Source organism: Meriones unguiculatus, chromosome 2, assembly GCF_030254825.1.
Source record: "Meriones unguiculatus strain TT.TT164.6M chromosome 2, Bangor_MerUng_6.1, whole genome shotgun sequence".
NCBI classification, from domain to species: domain Eukaryota; kingdom Metazoa; phylum Chordata; class Mammalia; order Rodentia; family Muridae; genus Meriones; species Meriones unguiculatus.
In genome coordinates this window covers 131547810-131557972 of record NC_083350.1, presented here as the reverse complement: position 1 = coordinate 131557972, position 10163 = coordinate 131547810, and the positions used below count along the sequence as shown (strand labels likewise).

Genomic DNA, 10163 nt, shown 5'->3' with positions numbered 1-10163 from the left:
TCCCACCCTCATCCTGGCCTTTTCCTTGAGCACAGAGCCCCTGACTGAATTGGCTTTGGCTATTGGGATTCTTCCATGATAGATAAACTATTCATCTCCTTTTCTCACAAACTGAAAACCATGGCTTCCAATGATCTCAGAGTCTACAGTGCTAGGATTCTAGATGTATCCACAGCAGCCTTAGTACAGAACAGAACGAATGTAAGCAGTGTAGGCCACTGGCCACACTTGAGTTTCTGATATTGACTGACTGCTGCTGTTACAGTCTTCTGGTTTCCTCATCATAGGCTGACTCAGAGAAGAAATAATTGTGGCATCTCTCTGAATACATCAAAGATTAAAAAACAAACAAACAAACAAACAAAAAACCAAAAAACCAAAACCTTGAAAATTGTTTCACTAGCTGTTTTGATATTATGTAGCCGTAGTCAAGTGTAAGCCGTGCCTTGACTTGACAAAAGACTGACTCTATAAACAAAACTGGGTATAGCCCACCACAAGCCTTGTACCTGGAGAGAGAGCAAGCTGTGGGCTAAGTGAATGTCACTTGCCATGTGTTTGAATGTTGCACATAGTAACATTTTTTGTTTGTTTGTTTAAGGAAAACATATTCCAGTCTGGGTCCTTTATTTCTTTTGGTACATTAGGTGATGAACTCATATGGAATGGGCTCCAGTAGCTCAGGCTCCTTTCCATTAGTCCTCACAAAGTGTGTTTCTTGGCGGGGAAGGCGGGGGGGGGGGCGGAGGCTGGGGATTCAACTAAACCCAGGTTCCCTTCTCTCTGGTCTCCTTCCCCTTCTGATCGTTTCCTTCAGGAACTTCAGGAAGCTGTCTCGGCTCTCAGAGCTCTTGATGTGCTCAGTCCACACGTTGATTCTTGATCTTGTCCTTGACCTGCTTGTTTACAATGGCGCCCACAGCATGCTGGGTGATTCTGAAGACTCTTCCATTTTGCCGTGATAACACTTGGGGGGCATTCCTTTTTGAACAGTGCCCATTCCCTTGATGTCTATAGTGCCATTCTTCTCACATGTATATGGCCAAAGGAACAACTCCATGTTCCCTAAAAGGCCTGGAGACCATATAGTGGGTGCCCCTCCTCTTTCCCTTTGTGTTCCGTCATCTTGGTGAGTTATTGCAAGATGGCTGCCACGACCGACACACACAGCAGCGCTTTCAGAAACAAGAATCTGTGTACAAATGAGCATGACTTTTCCTTTCCTCCTCACTGCCCAGTGTGTGCATGTGGCAAGCCTTGGGTTCAAGTCCAGCTCTAGGTTGTATGCACTTTGGACACAGCAGTTATCTTATCTTACACGGGGATAATGATATCTCTCTTGCAGCACTGTGGCAGGATTAGGTCAGATAACTGGGCTGAAAGCATTCTGTATCTAGCACAAAGTCCTAAAAATGTAAAAGTGCATTTATATAATGAATAATAATATCACGTTTAAGCAAACAGCATTAGAATGACGGCATTATTGTATTCCCAAGATATGCAAATGCATTTGTATGAAATCAGACAATACATGTTTATTAGCATGTCCATTAATTCACTCATTGACTCCATATTTTTTGCCTGTTGGGCATTAGTCCCTGGTGGGGGGAGGAAGTATATGAGGAGAGACTGACTAGATTAAAATAGAACAAGGGGGGCTGGCAGGATGTAAAGGTGTTTGCTGCCAAGCCTGGTGACCTGAGTTTGGTCCCTGGGACTTTCATAGTAGACAGAGAGAACAGTCCAAAAATCCTCAGACCTATACACATACTATGGCACATGTGTGTGTGCGCGCACACACAGACCCACACACAAGTAATAAGTAGAGTGGGGGCTTGTGAATCAAATTTGGGTAAGTACGCTGATCCTAGAATTTGGTTTCTCTGTGGGTAACTGCAGAATAGGAAGACTGCCCTTCAGTGGAGAGACTCATGGTCATATAGGGGAATATGAGGCTTAAGAGCAATGCAGCCAGAGGTAGGGCATCCGGAGCTTACTTGGGAAATGGAAACCGAGTGGATACAGATTCATTCTCCCAGGGTCACCTTCTAGAATATTCACTGGTTTGTTTCCTGTTTGACAGCTCTAAAGTATCTTTTGCTAAGGTTCCAGGTCTCCCAAAGTCCATGAATAAATTTCATAGTACCTTGGACTGAACCCATTTAGTCATTCAAAATCTGTTAAGTAGACTTATATAGATTATAGATTGACAGGCTGGTTCAGTGGTGGTATTTAGAGTCTCTACAACACAGCACTAAAGGGAAAATTACCTTCCCCCCTTCCCCTTCCTTCCTTCCTTCCTTCCTTCCTTCCTTCCTTCCTTCCTTCCTTCCTTCCTTCCTTCCTTCCTTTCTTTTTCTTTCTTCCTTCTTTCCTCCCTTCCTCCCTTCCTCCCTTCCTTTCCTTTTTCCTTCCTGCTTTCTTTTCTTTCTTTCTTTCTTTCTTTCTTTCTTTCTTTCTTTCTTTCTTTCTTCTTTTGCTTCCTTTGTTTCTTTCTTGACAGAGTCTCATGTAGCCCAGGATGGCTTTGGATTTCTGATCCTCTGGTCTCCATCTCCCTAGTGTAAAGATTACAGTTGTGGGCTACCATGTCCAGTTTATGGCACTGCTGGAGGTTGAGCCCAAATTTTTGTGTGAGCTAGGCAAGCATTCTTTTAACTAAGCTACATCCCCAACCCCTTCCCTGGATGACAATAAAAAATAAAATAGAACCGATCCGTCACCCGTAAACAATTTCTCTTATAATCATAGCAGAAACCACAAATGACTTAGCATGGCTATGTGAGATTCTGTTGAGATGATATATAAAATGCTTTCTTAGGCAGCAGAGTGCATAGGCCAGTTTGCCTGTGACAGTCTTATCTAGGCCACCACACCTTTTGGGTCACCCATTTAGATAAGTGTTCACGGTTCATGTCAAACTTGCTTTTTAAGGAACATGAAGTAAAATCTACTGTAACCTTGCTCATACACTCAATGACTGGGCAGAAACCAGGATTTTCCGGTGTAAATCATGTCTTAACCTTTGATTTCTCTTACTTGTCTCAAAAAACAGTGACAATGAACACAAATTTCCTCACTTACTGAGTGTCCCCATCTCAGCCTTTTCCTCTTCTGGGAGGTTCTTAGGTCAGAGGAGAGAGGGTTTCATGGATTTTGCAATCTAGAGAGATCAAGCACGAATAAAGGTCAGGGTTCTTGCTTGGGAAAGAAGCTTGTGCCAGAAGCCTTCCCTCCGAGCCTCACTCAGGAAGTCACTGCTTGGCCTTCTCTGAGTTTCTGTGTCTTTGACATTGATTTGTTTCAAGAACTCTTGCTGGACAAGCCACCTGCTGTGTTATTTTTTTCCACTTTATATTAGAAAGACGTTTAGACTTACAGGACATTCCAGTGCCTACCCTACCTCACAGACGTCTGATACAAATAGACCTCTCAGGGGACAGGTCTGTCCCTCACCGTGGTTCTGCGGAGGCAACTGTGCTCCCCTCTGGACAAGCTTTGACCAAGGTGGAGAGCCAGTGCCTTTGTCTCACATGGCTTTGTAATCTGCACTTATTTGTTTACATAGCTAATGACTGCTTTTCTCATGGATAGGTTTTTTGTTTGTTTGAGACAGGCTCTCTTGTAATCCAGGTTGGCCTGGAGCTTGTATTTAACTGAGAATGACTTTGAACTTCTGGTCCTTTTGCCTCCATCTCCCAGGGTGTTGGAGTTTTAAGCCTATCACCACAGTCTGGGCTATGTATCAAGCCCAGGGCTAGGCAAGCACTCTAGTGGCTGAGATACAAACTACTTTCTTTAAAATATTGTGGGTTTTTTTTTTTTTTTTGCAGGTTTTGGTAGCATACACCTTTAATCCCAGCACTCAAGAGGCAGAGACAGGTGGATCTCTGTGAATTCAAGGCCAGCTTTGTCTACAAAGAGCTCCAGGATATTCAGCCCACACAGAATTTTGAACCCTGTCTTAAAAAACAAAAAAATAAAAATTTATTAGTAGAGTCAAAGATATGCGGTTGCTTAGAGAGTTTTTGAAAACATTTGAACCTTTTTAGGACATGCATTTCTCACAAATGAGCACTACCATAAATTAGTAATTTCACACTAAATCTTATAATCCCCAAACCGAGGTCCTCTTTAAAAGACCTCCAACATAATAACAATGACAACCAGCAGCTGGTTAAGCTTCAAAGTTTTAAAAAAGTGCTTTTTCAGGCAGAGGCGGGAGGATCGGGAGTTCAAGGCTATCCTTAACTATATAGCCAATTCTAGGTCAGCCTAGTCTATGTGAGATCCTGTCTCAAAAAAAAAAAAAATCCAACAACAGCATGATTATTTTATAAACTACTCACTTGTCCTTGATGTTCCTGTCATGTCACAGGTAGCAGTGAATCAAAGGACAAAAGATGAAGACTCTCAGGAACACAATTGCAGGATCCAGGATTTGGAGTCACTGGGGTTACTTAATCTACTTTTCTCTGAGAGTCACAGGACCTTGCCAAGACTTGATGGCCCTGACTACACAAGAGTGAGTAGTGAGGGTGAGTGACAAGGTCACTGGCTATCCATGTGATCCAGAGTCTCTTAGTTCTTGTAGGGTCCTCCCCAGGCTCTTCCTTTCTGAGACACAAGACCAGAGCCTGTAGGCAAGTGTGGCTCAGATGTGCCAAAGGTCTGCCTGGCTCTGCTTTTCCAGATGTGGAGGCTGACATTTGCCCCAGCAACAATTCCGAACTGTTGTTTTTGAAATTCCAAGTTTGTCTCTAAATAGCACCTTGGTTCAAATGTTGCAAACATGAACTCAAAATATATTGTTAGGAAAAGAATCAACTGAATGGAACCAACCAGAGGATGTTAAAAGCTAGTTCTGCAGCTTTTAACCCGTCATCTGCTTTGGGACAGAAAGGGATTAAAGTTGGAGAGGCAGAGGCTGGATGGAAATTGGAGTCTGAGATCTCAGGGACTTGGTAGTATAGTGTTAATGCTCTTTATCCACAGAGGAAAGGGAAGGGGAGAAGCAGTGCAAGGCAACCTCCTGGAGACCTCGACACAGGTCTGTGCAGTTGGAGGACAGCTACTGAGAGGCACGACTCTGAACGCTCAGACAAGAGCTGCCCACGTGCACTGCAGGACTGTGTCCCTGGAAGTGGCTGCCTGGGTGGAATCCTTCGGGGCCGGTGCATTCTACAAGGGAGGAAAGGTAGTTCTGAGGGACTCACATTCTGCCTCTGCCTAGTTAAGACAATAAAAAAGGTTTTATTGTCTGGAGAAAAAGGCTGGAGGTCAACGTTCATGGAAGCCGTCTTCACCATCCGTTTGAACACATTAATTTACAAGCTTCCCCAGCAAGGCAGATGGAAGTTCGCAGAAGTGAACAGTCTCTCAGGAACCCATGACAGAGCTCGTGAGAGAAAGGGCAGACTTTATAAAAAACAAATTAGCAACAACATGCCATCGACACCTATCTCTGGTCTCCTTTCTGGAGGCGTCTTCACTAACTTAGCTGCGGAAAAAAGAGGCAAAAGTGAGAAGAGCTAGGTTAGCCTGGAGAGATGGCCCAGCATGAAAAATACTCACAAGGACCCAAAGTAGTCTACGCCCATAATCCCAGCGTAAGGCTGGGGAGAGATCCTCGGAGCTCTCTTGCCAGCTGATCTAGCTGAACTGTCAGGCTCCAGGTTCAGTGAGAGGCCCTGTTTCAAAAACTAAGGTGGAGAATCAATGGAGGAAGACATCTGCTCATGCCCTCAGTATACCTCCATGCATAGATGTTGGGGGCAAGGGAGGAGGAAGACAGAGACGGAGTAACTACTTTAGAGACTAGATGTTGTGGCTCAGGCCTGTAATTCCAGCATTCCATAAAGTAAGTCAGAAGCATTGCCATGAGTTGCAGGCCGTCTTGGTTCACATAGAGAGTACTAGCTCAGCCAGGACTCCCTAGCAAGAGCCAGTCAGCACAAAGGCCTTTCTCTTTGGCATCGCTCTGGAAGTCCTCCTGTCTGAAGGAGTTCTTAGTTGTCTTAACCCGGGATTTATCAGATTAACACTGTGGTAGACTTGCCTGAAGGGACATAGCCATCACAGAGCTCTTCTTTCTCTTTAGAACCTACAGGGACCAGGCAAGGATGACTTTAAATGCAAAGCAGGTATCTGAGTCTCAAAGAGCAGGCAAGGGATGAAGAAAGTGGTTTTTGGTTGTGTTTCATGGGTTCTGTGTCTATACATAATTTTTTTTTTTTGTCCCAACTGAGTTGATTTGAAGAAGTGTTCCTCAATTTCAAAAGCACAAAGTCATCACTGTTCTGTGGTGTTGATGGTCTCTTCCATCACTGGTACCAATGCCAGTTATTAGAATGGGAAGAAAACACCAAACTTTATTCCCCCTTCTTCACTGCCGTGTCTGTAGTCACTTAGATCTTAAGGAATGAAGTTCAAAGAAACAAAACTCTTTCCTTTTTCACAAGACTATGGCAAACTTTGACCCAACCACCCCCATCTGATAAAGCTCACATTTAGATTATGAGCAGTGAAGAGGAAATAAAGAAAACCAGTGGAGGAGGTGGCGAAAGAGAAGTTAAGGAACAGAAAAAGAAAGAGGAAGTGGGGGGCGGGGAAAGGGAAATGTGGGCACGGAGGCACCTTCGTGACCAGCAAGAAAGAGAAACCACCGCGGCCACAGAGAAGAACTCAGAGGAATGGCCTCTGTGTTGGCAGCTCTTGAAATCAGAAAGGGCCAAGCCCCTGTGCTGCACCTTACTTCCCAGCTCCACACCAGGCGTCCCTGTACCTCAAGCTGTGACTTGGATGGGACCTCCTCTTGCAGTGTGAATTCATTTTCTACCAAGGCATTTAACTCTCTCTCTATCTTGTATATGTGTATGTCTGAAAGCCCCAAATTGACAGTGGCTGCCTTCCTCACTTTTCATCTTATTTTTAAAGCAGTGTTTCACTACATCTGGGTTGGCCAATTAGCCTAGACCAGCTGGCCAGGCCCCTCCTGTTCCTCACCCTCAGCACTGGGGTGATGGTTGCATGCCACTGAGTACTGTGAGTGCTGGGATCCAAACTCACGTTCCCACGCTTGTGTAGCAAGCTTTACCCACCAAGCCACCTCTCCATCCTTAAAACAGTCTTTTTGGTGTTTCTGTGTGTGTGTGTGTGTGTGTGTGTTGAGACAGGGTCTCAATATGTTGCATTAGCTGGCCTAGAACTCACTTTTTTACAACCATCCCTCCAAAACAAATAGAACCCCCCCGCCCCCTCAAAAAAAAATACACAAGGGGCCATGTAGTCCAAGCTGGTTTCAAGCTTTCTATGTAGTCTGAGGATGGCTTCTGTTTTTGATTCTTCTCCTCTGCCTCCTGAGTGCTTAGGTTACAGGGCTATGCTACCATATCTGTTTTGTGAGGGGCTACAGAAGAAACTCACGGCTTCATAAATGCTATGTGAGTAACCTAACACTGGTCTACATTCTCAGTCCTAGAAACGATACTTGAATGATAGAAACAAAGAGAATTTAAATGCATACCAAAGTCTTTTGAGTGTGAATATGCAGTGACTCTAATTTCACATATCCTACCAGAATACAAGACCAGCTGCAGTTAGAAATCTACTTGTGGGCCAGTTAATCAAATTAAGAAACTCTCTTAAATTGAGAACGATGGCTCATGCCCTCCTGTAATCCCAGCTCTCAGGAGACTGAGGCAGGAGGATTGTTACGATACCTAAGCTAGGAGCTACATAGCAAGACCTTGTTTCAAAAAATACAAAACCCGAACAAATAAACAAACCAGAAGAAATAGGGAGCTCCCAGTGGAGACTTTATTTGGGCGACACAGATCTATTTTTTAAGTAGATTTCATGGGTTACTGGGCTCCCTAAATGCCCTTAACAGGAAAGTTCTGTGTCAGATAAAACTGGGGTTACATGCTAATGACTTCGTGGAGAGTTACAAAGTATGAAGACTTCAAGGCTGTGAGAATTTCCCCAGTAAAACAAGGACATTTATTTGTCTCAGTGTTAACCAAGTAAAACTGGCCCTTTAAAAAATTACATTTTTAAAAAAATTTTGTGTGTACGTGGAAGTCATAAGGCAAGCTTGTGGAATTGTTTCTTTCTCTCACGGCTACATAAACTCCCGGATTGAACTCAGGTTGTCAGGTTTTTGTGTTAAGCACCTTTGCACCCTGAACCATCTCTCTTTGCTCTCTAATGGGCTGGTGTTTACATGCAACGTTTCTTCAGCACTTCTGCTGCAGTTAGAACCAAGGCACCCTTCCCCTGCATCATGGTAGACCATCGACCTGAAGCTAGCCATCTTTCCTCACCCACAGCTCTGTTTGGTGTTTACTCTGAAATTTTTTCCTGGTAAACAAAACCATAGTTGCTGTACAGTGAAATCAAGGTGACATAAGCATATCAAAACGTAGGGGATATTTACTGCTAAAGATTCCGTCACATTTTTCCTGTGTGCATAGCCATCTGACAAGTGAATTCCCTCAGAGAAATGCCTGCAGCATCAACAGCAGCCAATCAGAACGTCTAGGTAGCGTGACTTAGTCAGTTGCTAGACTGAGCTGATCTGTTTCAAGCCTCAAAGCAAAGAAATGTGATGTCACGGTTAATTTGTATTAATGGACACATGAGGTAGATACAGAAGCCTCTGGAAGTTTACCATGTCTTGCTGAGTTTAAACTCATGTGAGTATAGGCATTAAGCACAGATGAGACGTATAAACAGTCAAATGCTGTTGTTTCGTTTCTGCAGCGTGTGTTGTTTTTCTTTATTAACATGCATTAATGAGTTTGATCATGACATTTTCATACATGTATACAACACACATACACACATTGTTTCTAAGGATTAATTTACATCAGAGAAAACGCGTGGGATCACAGATATTGGTGATGTATTGTGAAAAGTTTGAAAAAAAAAATCGGGTAGGGAATGTAGCTTAGTTGGTTGATGCGTGTCTAGTGTGCACAGAACCCTGGCTTCAGTCCCAGCATGGTAGGAAGTGCTGTTGTATGCCCGTAATTCCAACACTTATAAGACAGAGGCATGATTGATTCAAGGTCATCCTCAGCTACAAAATAAGTTTGAGGCCAGACTGAGCTATCTGAGATACAGCCTTGGATTTTTTTTTAATAAGAAAATAATAAAGCGTGACAAATCTGTTAGTCTTTAAGGAAGCATTTTTAGTTAGTTCTTTAAGGAATAATTTTTATTCCCAGTTAAAGGTGTCTGGAGAATCATAGCTATGAATTCCACTTTACAGAAGACAAAGAAGTTTATGTTAATGATCTCATTTAATGCCCCACATACAATCTGCACATTGAAGAGCATCACATAATATGATTTCCAGGATTTGCCTCCTTCTTTCCTCTTCTTTTCTCAAGTGTTAGAAATCTACTATTAACCACCCTCTGTAAAGATGGCATTTATTGGATGGACACTCCACACACAAATACTTTGTTTTGCTTTATAGACTTCCAGAAAGCACTGAGTAGTGAGATCCAAGAAAAGGAGAGATGTCACTGGGTCTTGAATGCTGACAGCTGAGAGTGGGAGGATTGCCAGCATTCTTCGCCACTTCCTACTCCTCTTTATGTTGGTTGAGTTCCTCGCTGGCTTGGTCTAAGTGGTAGAAGACATGCTTACCAGAAATACTTGAGTTTGCATGGAAGTGCTGAGCCATGTGAGAGCGTATTTCAGCTCAGTCTTCCTGATGAGACTATGAGCCACTGAGAAGAGGTATGGCCTACTGTAATGAAGTCCAGTGGTGTTCTGTGGCTGTCTCCACAGGTGTGTGGGCCAGGGACTCCACATGTGGATGGGAAGCCTGCTCCTGTAGAGAAGGTGTGGGCTGGGAGAGCAAGAAAGAGAGGACTAAATTGGAAATGTGCTAGGCAGACACTTCCGCAGATGTGGGCCCCGCACAGTGCCTCAGGATGTACACCGTCTGTGCCTATTCTATCGGTCTATCAAAAGAGGCCCAAGCCCACCAAGGCTGATTCTGTACCCATTCATAGTGAGGCAATGATCCCTAGTAGTGCAAACCCCATGAGTCTTTGTCTTCAAGGTAGCTTAATCTTCCTCAGCTCAACCTAAAAAAATGGAAGTCCTGGTACATTCAGGCCTTAGGTCCATACACAGGCAGACATGTG

The 10163-nt window shown here is 43.7% G+C and overlaps 1 pseudogene; it reads right to left on the bottom strand.

Annotated features, from left to right (window-relative positions):
* Positions 1-643: 643 nt before the first annotated feature.
* LOC132652533 (large ribosomal subunit protein eL21-like) lies at positions 644-1121 on the bottom strand (annotated as a pseudogene).
* Positions 1122-10163: the final 9042 nt, after the last annotated feature.